The sequence below is a fragment of the Corylus avellana genome, chromosome ca4, assembly GCF_901000735.1.
Source record: "Corylus avellana chromosome ca4, CavTom2PMs-1.0".
Classification (NCBI taxonomy): domain Eukaryota; kingdom Viridiplantae; phylum Streptophyta; class Magnoliopsida; order Fagales; family Betulaceae; genus Corylus; species Corylus avellana.
This window is the reverse complement of record NC_081544.1, coordinates 20,411,113-20,425,294: the sequence shown is the minus strand read 5'-3', so window position 1 is coordinate 20,425,294 and position 14,182 is coordinate 20,411,113.

The window sequence follows — 14,182 nt, the reverse complement described above, 5'->3', positions numbered from 1 at the left end:
ACCTTTTTTTTTCAATACAAAAAATTCAAAACTTTATATCACATAAATTATTTTCAACTACAGTAACAAAAACAAAAATGCTTTGCTTTTCGCGGCAATATGAATGGTAATGGTAGGTCTTAGACCACTGTATTTATACCCAGACATGGGCATAAAATGTGGTCAAATTTGACAAGACTCATAACAATTCAATCAAACCAGGTAGGTCCAGGTCAATCTGTTCATTAAATAGCTAGGTTGTTTGCAGGTTAAAATCCAACATCAATCCAGCTGTGAGACATGTGTGAAGTTTGTGAGATGGTAGAAAATCTCATAAAAAAAGACAGGCTAAAAGTTGGTGAATGTTGCACATATGCAATTGAAATACAGGTAGGTCCATTTTTCTTTGGCTACGTACTAATTAGACGAAATGTTGGATTTGAAACTTTCTAACAGAAAAACTCCTTAGCTAATGGATCTTTTGATGACCTGAATGAGGGGTAGTTGGCAAGAAGGGAACCACACCACTAGTGTTAATTACGACGAAATAAGATGGCAAATATCGTACGCCTTTGACCGAATTTGTGGACGTCTCCGGCAGCTCTTTTCTGCAAAAGTATGTGTAAAATGGAAATTTTCAAAGTTGTCCGTAGATACTGGTGCAACAAAGTCCACAAAATTCTAAGTTTGTTAGCCCTCTTTTTCTTCCATGTGGTGGCTTGGTAGCAATCTAGTTAATTATTTATTAACTTAGGCTCCGTTTCTTTCAACGTAAAATAGTTTCCAGAAAATGATTTCCGTATTTTATGGTGTTTACTGCGACGTAAAATAGTAAACGAAAAATATTTTTCTTTTCTTTTAACCGAAAATTCTTCTTTAGTTTTCGGAAAATGGTTTACGGTTTTGATTCCGTTTCTTTCGTCGTAAAATGGTTTTCAAAAAATGATTTCCGTATTTTACGGTGTTTACTGCGATGTAAAATAGTAGTAAACAAAAAATATTTTTCTTTTGACCGAAAATTCTTCTTTAATTTTTGGATCGTAAACCATTTTTCGACTTTGAACATCTCATTCTCAAATCAACGGACCTTGCCAAGACCCACCCAGGACCCTGCCGGGACATGACCGGGACTCGCCCGTGACCTATCCAGGACCCCACCGGGGCCTACTCGGGACTTCACCAAGACTCGCCTAGCACTCGCTCGGGACCCCGCCGGGACCTTCCTGGGACCCGACTGAACCTAAATGAGACCCACCCTGACCTGCCCAGAACCTGCCGGGACTTGACTGAGACTCCTCTAGGACCGGCCCGGGACTTGACTGGGACTTGCCCAGGACCCGCTCAAGACCCCCCTTGGGACCTGCCCGGGACCCGACCCGACCTGACCTGAACGTGACCCACCCAAACATGCCTATGACCCCGCCTTGGACTCGCCCGAGACCCACACGGGACTTAACTAAGACCCAACTGGGACGCCGCCTAGACTTGATCGGGACCCGACCGGACTTGCCTAGGACTTGACCAAGATCTGCCCAGGACCCCGTCGAGAATTGACCAGGACCCGCCCAGACCTGCCCGGAACTTAACTAGGACCCACCCGGGACCCCGTCGAGAACTACCCGAGACCCACCCGGCACTTAACCGGGACTCGCCTGGGACTTGACTAAGACCCAACTAGACCCACCCAGGACTTGACTAGACCTGCTCAGGACTTGTCCGAGACTTGACTAAGACCTAATCGGGCCTGACTAGGACTCGCTAGAGACCCGCTCGAGACTCGCCCAGGACCTACCCGGGACTCGTCGGAAAATATTTTCGTCAAAAAATATTTTCGGCGGAAAACATTTTCCGATATTTGGCATGTATGAAAAATCAGGCGGGTTCTAGTCGGGTCCTCGACGTTAGAAAATGTTTTCAATAGAAAACATTGTCCTGGAAAACATTTTCGGCAGAAAACATTTTTTGGTATTTCGTGTGTACGCAAAATCATATTAAACAATAAATTACGAAAATGTCCCTGACGGGTCTTGGGTGGGTCCTGTCAGGGTCTTATGTTGATCCCAATGGGGTCCTGATAGGGTCTAGGCGGGGTCTGGGCAGGTCCTGGGTGGGTTCCAGTGGGGTCCTTGCAGGACTCGGTTCGGATACCTCTAAGACTTGATCAGGACATTTTCGTAATTTAGAGTTTAATATGATTTAATATATATATATATATAATTAAAAAAATTTTGATTTTCCGTGCGCTCGATAAACGCCGTAAAATGTTTTCGGTATAAAACATTTTCAGGGAAAATGACTTCCCTAAAAATATTTTTCGATGGAAACCATTTTATGTCGAAAGAAACGGAGTCTTAATTTAAATTAATCTAGTCACATTTTTGAATACATGACTCTTCTCTCTCTACTTCTAGAGAGAAGCTCTCTCGTGTCTCTTCTTGAAGATGTTAAATCACCATTTATCACAAAAATTTAAGTTGATAGGAAGAGATAAATTTAATCACTTAATCATTAATTTAATACTCCTTCTCACGTGTGGGCTCAAACTCAATTTAATAGGTGAGACCCAACAAGTGAAAGATTTAATTTAAATTGAGAGTGATTTGACAGATTCAAGGTTCAATCTCAGGACCTCTAGCTTTGATACCATGTTAAATCACCATTTATCCAAGAAGCATAAGCTTATATGAATAGATGAATTTAATCACATGATCATACTTTAACAGAAGGCTGCCCCACTCTCCTATGTATAGTTCCCCAAATAATGACTAGGTGGTGTTTGGCATAGGTGGAAGGGTTAACGAGTTTACCAGGTTCATTAGGGTTCATTGGGGATAAGAATTTTTTACTTTTGGTTATGGCCGAACATTTGACAAGGGACCATTGGACGTTCAACCTACAACCCAAAAAAATTGAGTAATAGTACATTGAGTGTTTGACCCTGTACCATTGAACGTTCGACATGCAACCTTATAATCGTTGGGTAATAGTACATCGAACGTTCAACCATGGACCACTGAACGTTCGACTATCTACAAAACTGAGAAAGCAGTATCCTCAACTTTTCCAAACCTATAAATACCTCCTCCTTCGACCCTCTATACTTAATTCTACTCATGTTGCCTAGTGAAACCTCTATGAAAGTAGCATCCTCAACTTTTCCAAACCTATAAATACATATTCCTTCGACCCTGTATACTTCATTCCGCTCTTGTTTCCAAGTGAAGCCTTTGTTTGAGTGTGTGCGTGTGTGTGTGTGTGTGAGTTTGTGTGTTGTGAGAGTTTTTAAATGAGAAAAGATTTCTTGAAGGTTTTGCTTCAGGGAGGTAATCTTCTTAACCTAACTCATTCTTTACTTAGTTGTTATGCTGGTTAAGTGTGTGTGTGTGTGTGAGAGTTTGTGTGTTGTGAGAGTTTTTAAATGAGGAGAGATTTCTTGAAGGTTTTACTTTAAGGAGGTAATCTTCTTAACTTAACTCGTTCTTTACTTAGTTGTTATGCTGGTTAAGTGTGTGTGTGTGTGTGTGTGTGTGTGTTGTGAGAGTTTTTAAATGAGGAGAGATTTCTTGAAGGTTTTGCTTCAAGGAAGTAATCTTCTTAACGTAACTCGTTCTTTACTTAGTTGTTATGCTGGTTAAGTGTTTTTATAGCTTAACTGGTAGGCTTGAGCTTATATTGGTGTTGTTGGCTATAGTCTTGATTTAAGCTCGGGTTAACATTTTCAAAATATTAGACATAGTTTCTTATGCATAGAGATTTATTTTGGGTTAGGACTTTATTAGGGATCATGTTAAGGCCTTATGACTTCCTTAGATGTGGTTTAATGACTTTTTGTTCGAACAAAGAGGCTCGAACATTTGAACCTCTACGTCCGAACGTTTGAGCCTCTTTGTTCGAACGTTCGATTGTCAAGCAAAAAGTTTATTTTGAACATGTTAGGTCTAGGACTTATTTTAGCTTGAGTTTAGAACTAGTGATAAGTCTTTTCTTAAATTTCGAGGGTGTGGAACCTTTGGAGGAATTTATGGAGGAGCTTTACAACCAAAGTGAGTACAAACTCACATGAATACTTGTTATATTGTACCTCGTTAAATGTACGCTTTAATTATGTGCAGAACAATTAGATCAGTTATGTAATATATTTTGATGACTAATTTTAGACCTCAGCACGTGAAAGTCTATCTATGCTGTGATGCTTTAAGTTTCACTCTAGTTATTTATGATTGTGGATTTAAATTATAGCTATCTTTGTCCTTTAATGAAAAGTCTTCCGTTGCAAACTCTCTTCAGAAAGGATGAGATCTCTAAGCTTTGTTCCTCGTGGAATAAGGCTTGGAAGCGAACCATGGAGTCAATTACTAGTTAATTGATTTCATTTTGGCGTTACACTATGTCTCCTCTTGCATAATGAAAAGGTGGTAGTGTATGCTTCACAATAGCTGAAGGGTTATGAATAAAACTATCCAGTGCGCGATTTAGATTTAGCAATTGTTCTCCTTGCACTTAAGATTTGGAGGTACTCTTTTTATTGGAGAAAGATGCAAAATCTATACGGGTAAAGGAAGGAAGAAGAGTTGATTTCCATTTGACGAACGATGGGTTGTTGTACCATCACGACAAACGATGGATTGTTATATCATCATAGCTAGTTATGTGTCCTAGTTGGAGGACTGAGAAAGGAGATCATGAATGAAACGCATCGGTCCTTGTATACTACTCATCTAGGAATTAACAAGATACATAAGGATTTGAAAAGGTTATATTGGTGAAGCAATATGAAGAGAGATGTTGCTTAGTATGTGGAGCAATGTCCTACGTGTCAACAATCAAGGCTAAGCATGAGAGCTTAGTAGGTACGCTACAATCATTGTTATTGTAGGAATTGAGATGGGAAAAGATAATGATGGACTTCGAGGTGGCTTTTTCCAAGGCACCATCGGGAAGAAATGTCATTTGGGTGACAATAGATCAATTGATAAAGACAAACTTTATTCCGTTGAAAGTAAAGCATCCTATGGACAAGTTAGCAAGATTGTATGTGAAAAACATAGTGCAACTACACAGAGTACCGACAATCATTGTATTGGATCATGACTCTCAGTTCACTTCAAGATTTTGGCAAATTTTGAAGCAAGAGATCCAGTACAACTTTTCATCCACAGACCGATATTACTATAATGCCCCCAAATACGGCCTTGACCAGTCTAGTAAGGTTACTTGAAATTACTCCAGTTTAGTCAATTTGTGGCTAAATGGGGAACCGACCCTCTAAGTATCATCAGAGTTAATGCATAGGAAGGTGAAATAATCTTAGTAATATATTAGTCATCAAAGAAACAAGTATAATCCTCAAAATATGGACACAAAGCAACTAATAAAAACTTAAGCAAACCTGATAAAAATGTGAAGATCTTTCTTAAGTAAAGTCCATAGTGGCAACAGTGTCACTCTTTGGTTCCTTACAAGAGTAGTAACCACATAAATCTAACGACTTAGTAAGTAAACTTCACAGTTGGGTACAACATGAGCCAATTATCATTAAGCATAAATAAACATGCAGTGTTGGTAAACAGTTGAAAGATGTGTTGTTTCCGTTAATACACCATAAAAATATTGTTTGGTTGATAAAAGATGGTGTACTTCTGGCAACAATCGCCTAAGTATTTTAATGTAGAAAACTAATGCTTTATAGATCATAACTATCATATATGGTCTACTCAAAATATTACCCATTCATAGTAAGGTTGATGCTGTCCCGAGAGACCTATAATAAAATGGCGGTGCCCCCGTCATTGTACGATACCGTCCATAACACTAGTGTTAAGTGCTAAAATATTCATATTTTTAGCCCTCAACTTACATGTGTTAATCCTTTAGTTTTGATTAATTTAGGCCATTTTAGTTCTTTTATGTGTTTTCCTTGATTTTGTAGGTCATTGGAAGAAAAAGAATCAATTTCGGAAGTTTTGAGCATAAAAGAGCTATTTTGGGAATTTTGGAGGCTTTGGTAGAGCGATCGATCGCAGGGGAGCTGCGATCGAGCGTACTACAGGCAATGACCACAATGCACAAGGCACCTATAATCGAGTGCAAGCACAAGGAGGATCGATCGCAGACCTGCGATCGAGCGCACCCGCGTGTGAAGGCCAAGTCAGCCGCCAACCTTAATATGGAAAAAGCAATTTTTAGGGTTTTGTAGCTTTGTGCGAACTAGGGCTCAAACCCTACGATTTTTAGGGTTTCTAGAGTATTCCTAAAGGCCTATAAATAGACCCTTAAGCCCTTAGAATAGACGCATTTTCCAAGGAGAAGAATTGGAGCTCTTCAAGTTCAAGTTTCGGGTTTATTCTTTTCCTTTATTTTATTTTATTTTATGAAGATGTTACACATCAAACTTATGTGTAACTAATTTATTTAGTAGGGCTAGATTGAAGCCCTAGTTATGTTTAGTTAATATTCAATATTGGCGCCCTTGTGATGATCTAGTTGTGAAATTTAACTTAATTAATGCCTGCTTTCATGAATTCCTCATATGTGTGTGCCTGATCAACATATGCATGTGGTATGGATTAGTTAGTTAAATCAATTTGGATAACCGAGTCCTGGGTTTAACATAAGTAACCAAAAAATCCACACCGGGTTCTTGGGTTAATCAACATGGGGAACCGGGAGTATACACCCATGCCCTATGCCACATGTGTTTGTCGATTTTCATAGAATATATACTTTCTTAAAGAACAACTTAGTATACACCCATGCTAAATCCTTTAAGAAAGAAAAGAGTTAGAGTATACACCCATGCTTAACTCGTTGCTTAGGAAAATTAATAGCTTAAGGAGTATACACCCATGCCCTTAGGTTGACAAACATTAGATATACATAACATGATCAAAACATTGATATATTGACATATTATCTAAATATAATTAGTGGTGGATATCGAAGCCCTACCTTTTTATTATCATCAAATCAAAATCCAATCTTGGTTTTGTTTTACTTTTGGAATTTAATTTTAGACAAAATTTAGCAATCCTCGTGGGAATGACCCCATCCTTGCACCTTATACTACTGTGTTGACCTTGTGCATTTGCGGGTAAAACATCCAATTATTTGCCTATTAATTTAGGTAGATATTTGACTACAACTAGCAGTCCGACCTTGAGTGGCCCACGCTACTAATGATGTATATCCTGTAATGACCCATCCGTTAAGGTTATGTTGATCACGAATTAACCATTGGAGCCAAGGCCCATATAACACATCCACACACAGTTGACCATAGAATCAAGTATATATAGCAAGCCTATGGCCATTATACCGCACGTATCAATGTACCACATTATACAATCCATCTTATCAATCAGTTATTAAAGTAGTTACCAAGTTGTGTAAAATATAGGCATGCTCATATCATACGCGTGTTCAGTTAGTTGACATATCACACGTTTTTAAGGAAAGTGTTTGTAAATGTTTACTTACCTCGCGCGCTCACTTGAATCCTCAAACATCACAAGACCCTGTTATAACGAAATACGACACATCGTTATGCATAGTACTAGAGAACTCCTACGAGTATCGTACTAAGTCTTATCTAACAAAAATGGGCATTAAACCCTAATACTACACATTTGGAGCTAAGGGGTGAATGCCTTGCTTCCTGGGCGAACGCTCGGCCTCGAGAACAACGTTCGGCCAGTGAGTTAGGGCTCTTAGCTAAAAGCTCTAAACTGTATTTTGAGGCCTCTATCTAAAACTAAGGGTTGATATATCTCACCCTAGGCTATTAAGTAGACATATGCAGAGTAACACATCATGCAACCCAAAGCAATAAAAGAAGGGTTTAAAACTCTTTAGAAACATCCTTGGTCCTTGTAAGCAAATAGGTGTAAGGACTTGTCAAAACATCTTTAAAACTTGTAATACTAGTAACAACAATAAAAGGCAGGAGGGATTGATAAGGAGATTACCTTAGGAAGATGGCAAAAGCACCAAACTTTCTTCCTTCTCTCTCTCTCTCCAAATGACTTCTCACACTAGGGTTAGGGTTTTTCTGAGGTTAGGGGAGGTTGAGGGTCAAAGCGCAAGGCTTATATAGGGGCTTGGAGCGTGTAACACCCCCAAAACTGGCCTTGACCAACCTGGTAGGGTTACTGGCAATTACCTTAGTTTAACCAACTGGTAGCTAAATAGGGGATCGCCCCTCTAAGCATTATCAGAGTTAATACATAGGAAGGTGAAATAAATTTAAGCCTATAAATCATTAGAGGGAAAAGTATAATCCTCAAATTTAAAGACATCAAGCGACTAACAATAGTATAAGGCAAACCTGATAACAGCGTGAAGATCTTAAAACAAAGTCTATAGTGGCAACCATACCACTCTTGGGTTCTAGGAACAAGATGGTTAATAAAATGGTGGTGTACTCTCGGCTGCAATCGCCTAAGTGTTTTAATGCAGAAAACTAATACTTTATAGGTCATAACTATCATATATGTCTACCCGAGATATTACCACTTCTCAGCATGGTTAGCGCTGTCCCGAGGGACCTGTAATACAATGCCGATGCATCGACCATTGTACACTACCGTCCATAACACTAGCAGCCTGACGAAGTTTGACCTCAAGTGGCACACTCTACTAATGATGTACATCCTATAGTGACCAACCATTAGGCAATGGTTGCGCTGGTCACGAATAACCATGTTACGAGAATGGAGTTTATACGGAACAATTATTAATATAATATATATTAAAATATATGATACAGTAAAATATTTTACTGTGGTTATTTTATTTGATATTATCTTTATTTATTTTCATGTAAGAGTCTTGATGACTCAGCCCTAGTTTATATTCCAATAAGAGCTGATGACTTAGCCCTAGAAAATGTTACTTGAATGCTTTTACATACACATAACAAGATAGATTGTTAGGTTTTGAGGAAACCTATACCCTTTAGATTCGTTGAAGGGAACTTAAAACCTTTCAAACACAAGGTTTGGGATTAGTTAGGACGGACTCATAACAAGGATGAGTTACTTTTGTTCTTCACGTCATGACGACACTCTTTTCCAGTTAAGATGTGGACATTTCCAGATCTCGAATCTGTGCATTTTTGTTCATCACGTCTTAACGCGAAATGAGTCACATTAAGACGCGATGAGTAAAAAGTGTTTCCTATAAATGATTTTTCCTGTTATTGTTCAAGGTAGACTTTTTGGAAAATATTCTATAATTAGTCTCAAAAGTTTTCTCTGAGCTGTCCAAGTTGTATTTTGAGTAGCTAAAATGACTATCACTACTGGAGATGCTCTTATCTATAATAAAGCTATGAGTGACTAGTCCCCAAGTTTTTGAGTGAGCATATATATAGTCTCACTGCTAAAGAGACCATTCCCTTGTGATGTTATGAACATTAAGAAAAAATGATATCCTAGAAAGCCGTTGAGAATTAGTTCCCAGAGTGATATGAGAAAGAAAGAGAAACGTAAATGAATGTTACACATGAAAGCGTGGATTACATAATTTATATTGATGTTTATATGATGTGATTCATCAGGGATTTTACGCTAGATGTAGTAGTATGCATATATTTTTAGATGAGACATGAAACATATATACACCATTATAATTGGTTGCATATGACGATTTAATGGTTTCTTACTTAGAAATGCATATATGCTTATGTTTTGCTTGAGGTAGTGGAATACATGTATATGTGTGTAGCTGAGTTATATGATGTACAAATATGATAAGACTTAGATGGGTTTGTATGTACACTTTTTCCAAGAGGGAGGTTGTAATGTGTATATATACTCAACTAAAATAGTATGTTTTAAAGATTTCCATGTCTACAATGTTTACTTCATTAGCTACGAAACACTTTTAAAACCAATGTTAGAACCAACGATAACTGTTATTGTAAACTCATGTTAGAAAATGGAAAAGATTACTCATTCTGAAAAATTAGTAATTTTTATACTTACTGAGGTTGTGGACTCGCATATCTGCCTATATTATTGTGGTGACCCCACAACAACATAGATCTTGTGGTTGCAGGCGATGAGAGTATTGATAAGGATCTAGTGACCTTATACTTGGGTTATTACGATTGAGGTCGTGGGGTGCCACCTACTTTTGTATTAGACTAGCATGTGTTACTCTAAATTTTATGTAAACCATTTTTGTTATATCTATAAACACTTATAATGTAATTATGGCATTGTGTTACATGTGATACTTTTGTATAGCTATTATTTTGTTATGTAATTGCTAGAATGTAAAAGTTTAAAAATATATATGTTTATGTCTGCTCTTTGTGTTATGCAATCTTTCTTTGAATCGTTATTTTCGTTGTGAGTTATAAAACTCTAATATTATGAGTTCATGTTTATTAGTTTATGAGGCATATGTGAGGTAATGTTATAGTGATGATTTGATTCCAAAAAAAATGGATCAGGTAGTTACACATGTGATCTTATGGTACTTTATTATGTATAACCTACTATTTTTTAAAGGATTAAGTGTAAACCCATATAATTTGTGAACATTTTAAGAGAGATTTGTTGATGGGTTTGATTTTTTATAAGAAATGTTGGAACTTTAACATTAAGATCGTGTATGGAGGTCTTGTATATGCATAAAACAATGATGAGAGTTATATTAGGACCTTAGATCGTGTTAGAATAGGTAAAGTTGTCACTTTTTTTAGAAAATAGATCTTTTTCCTAACCATCGATCGATCAGCAACAATCGATCGTAGCTTGCAACAATCAATTAGTGCTTTGGCAAAAAGACTATTTTTTCTAGTTTTAGGTTTAAGCGTTTTAGTTTAGATAAGAGACTAGTGATAGATTCTTCACATAGGATAGTCTTGGAGGTTTTGGGGACGGTTATCCAGAGAACTTAGTGACTGATATAATTAAGCAAGCTACTCTTGTGCTAATGTTTTCATAAATATTGATCAAGTGCATTTTATGTACAATGATATCAAGCGTTTTCAAAAAGAAAAGCCCGAATTAACTGTTTACCATTTTGAAAAATATGCAAAATATTTTTATGCATAAAATGTGTGACGTGGATTGCTTTTATAAATATTGTCTTAAATGATGCCCAAAATATTTTAAAGACTGCTTTATTATGCATATATGAAATGAAATCCATATGTGTAAAATGTTAAGGAAAATAGATGAAATCCGAAAGGAAATAATGAATGACGACACCAGTACTGTATGTAATTTAATAATTGTGAAGGCAGTGCAACTTACTATTAGTTGGGGGTATGATCTCACCAGTTGCTAGCCCTAATAAAGGGTGCTAGGCCGACAAGGTTCCACAAAGAGGAAAAGTAGATACTAGTCTTTGCCAAAAAGGTGTGGTGTATGACAAGCACATGTGCTAGTGATGTTTGCATGGATACTCCATGTATGAAATGATGCTACTTGTAAAAGGAATGTATTTAGTACAATTTTTAAGAGAAAATTTTCTTAAAGGTTAATTTTGGAATAGAACGTTACATTAAAGATATAATAAAATGTTCATAGTCACACATTAGCACCAACTTACTCGATTACTAAGTCGTGTACTAACGCTTTACTTTGCTCACTTGTAAAACATCTACATTTTGAGGACTCATTGTAAGATTCTCACAAGTTGTTCATGGTAATCATTACTTTTGGTTGATAATGTAGGCTTAGTGATTTGAGATACATTTGTGTATTAAGGTTTAGTATGAATATTCTTTGTACTGATAATATGTACAATGTAATGATTTAAGTCAAAGTGATTATTCTTAATAAATATCCTGGTTGTAATGATTGATATTGATAGAATAAAAAAAAATCATATGTTTTCGCAGGCTTAGTATTCTCTTTTTAAAGTGTAGATGTATCCCTTAGTACTTATTTACTTGGTAAATAGGTTTAGGAAGGTGTACCGAATTAATTACTAGTTAAATACCTTTGGGACCATTACATTGCTCCTCTCTTAGGTGGCCATCAATGAGGCTTGTCATAAAAAATTCTTCTAGAGGATAGGGTTAGTAAAAATTATGAATAAGAAGTGGGACTTAACATATATATATATATATATCATAGACTCTTTAACCTTAACTAAGGTTATATCCCTAAATACAACTTTCCACGTCAAGTAAGAATCCAATTTCTACATTACTAAGATGCATAAAACTCAATTACAAAATGATCATTCAATAATATTTGGACCAACATGTATATCGTCATTGCTATATATATATATATATATATATATATATATATATATATATAAAATAGAATAGATTAGTTTGAAATGAAATTACTTCTTTTATCTTGAGTAAAAAAAGAAAAAGAAAAAAGGAATGGCGTATTTACTTCACCTTTACATACACCTTTTTCCTATTTTCCTATCTGAGTTGATCAACATGGTAGAATATTTTTTAAATTGGACTTCCATTAATTAGTTATATATATATAAAATATGGGAGTTTTAAGTAGGATGGCATAATATTGCAACATGTGACATTTAAAAATACTGCCAAATGTCATTTTAAGTTAGTTTTAAGTAGGATGGCATAATATTGCGATATGTGGCATTTAAAATACTGCCAAATGTCATTTTAAGTTAAATTTTTATTAAGTTAAATTCTGAGTTTTTAGGAGAAGAGGCTAATATCGTGACATGTGTTGTTCTTTGATGCTGACAGTTGTCCATGTTTAAGTGTAAACAAGCATTTTTTTTTTTTTTTTTAATTCAAACCAAAACAAACTCTGGTGAAAGGTTGTGCCTTCAGTTATTTTTTCAAAACGTTTCTAATAAAACAGCGTATCTAATCTAATCATATCTAATATCTAATATCTAATCTAATATATATATATATCAATTGTCCATGTTTAAGTGTAAAACAAACGTTTAGTTGTTCTTTTTTTTTTTTTTTTTTTTTTTTTTTTTTTTATTTATTGAAACCAAAACAAACTCCGGTGAAACGTTGTGTCTTTAGTTATTTTTTCAAAACAACGTTTCTAATAGAACAGTTTATCCAATAAACATTAAAACAAACTTTCTTTTTCATACCTCTCTCCTCCTGCTTCTCCCAAATGTCTATGGCATGTGGTTATTCCAATATAGAGCATCTCAAGGGACAACCATGGAGATGAAGATGGCTTTGGGATGGTCTACATGACGTAGGGTGTAGTTGTACATGTGACTAAGTTTTGATGGAAATTATTCACAAAGGCATGCGGCTTAGTTCAAGATATTTTGGTGAACAAAGCAAAGCAATCAGACAAAGCAATCAGAAAGAGAAAGAAAGAAAAAGATGAGCATCACGTTTGGCTCTCATCCAATCGAGTTTTGAAGATTCCCAATTTTTTCACATATATAAATTTGGATTTTTATTTTCTTATTTTATCTTTTTATTCTTCACACTTTCACTCAAATAATGTAGACAGAATGATAAATAAACCATTTTTTTTTCTTTATTTTTTGTTGTTATGTATTCATTTTCTCTCTTTATTTTTTGTACCAACTTTTATATTATTTTTTAACTTCTGTTATAAAAGTAGTTTCATTTACATTAGATATTGAGATATAAGAAGATGATCAAAACATTTACAAAAAAAAAAAAAAAAAAAGACCTCTATTTGACAAAACTTTTTTTATACGTGTGAATTTCATTGAAACCAAGAAAAATACACAGAAAATAAATTTATTTTCTATTATATTGCTATTTCATTTTTCTGTAACAAAGACAAAAAAAGGCAGTTAATTTATGTGATATTAATATTAATTTTGATTAAGTTTTGGAAATTGTATTTGCAAGGATCATGTTGAAAGAGAATGGTAAATAATGTAGTAGACAACGATAAATAATTCATTTGTTTATCTTTATTATATGTGGCTTTATGCTATGAATTCCATCATTTGTCCTTATTGGTTGATTTAATTTTTATATTATTTTTTCGCTTTAGTTTCTTTTATGTTATATATATGTGAAGGATGTTCAAAGAAAAAAAATCCCTATTTGACGCTACTTTTTTCTAAACCTAGGAATTTCATTGGAACATGAAAATGTATACGGGAAAGACTTTTCTATTATAAAGATATTTTTCATTTTTCTTTTTTGACTTTATTTTATGTGGTTTTGTTATTTCGTTTTCATCTTTTGTCCTTATGTTCTATAATAATTATATATTATTATTTTTATTAAAAA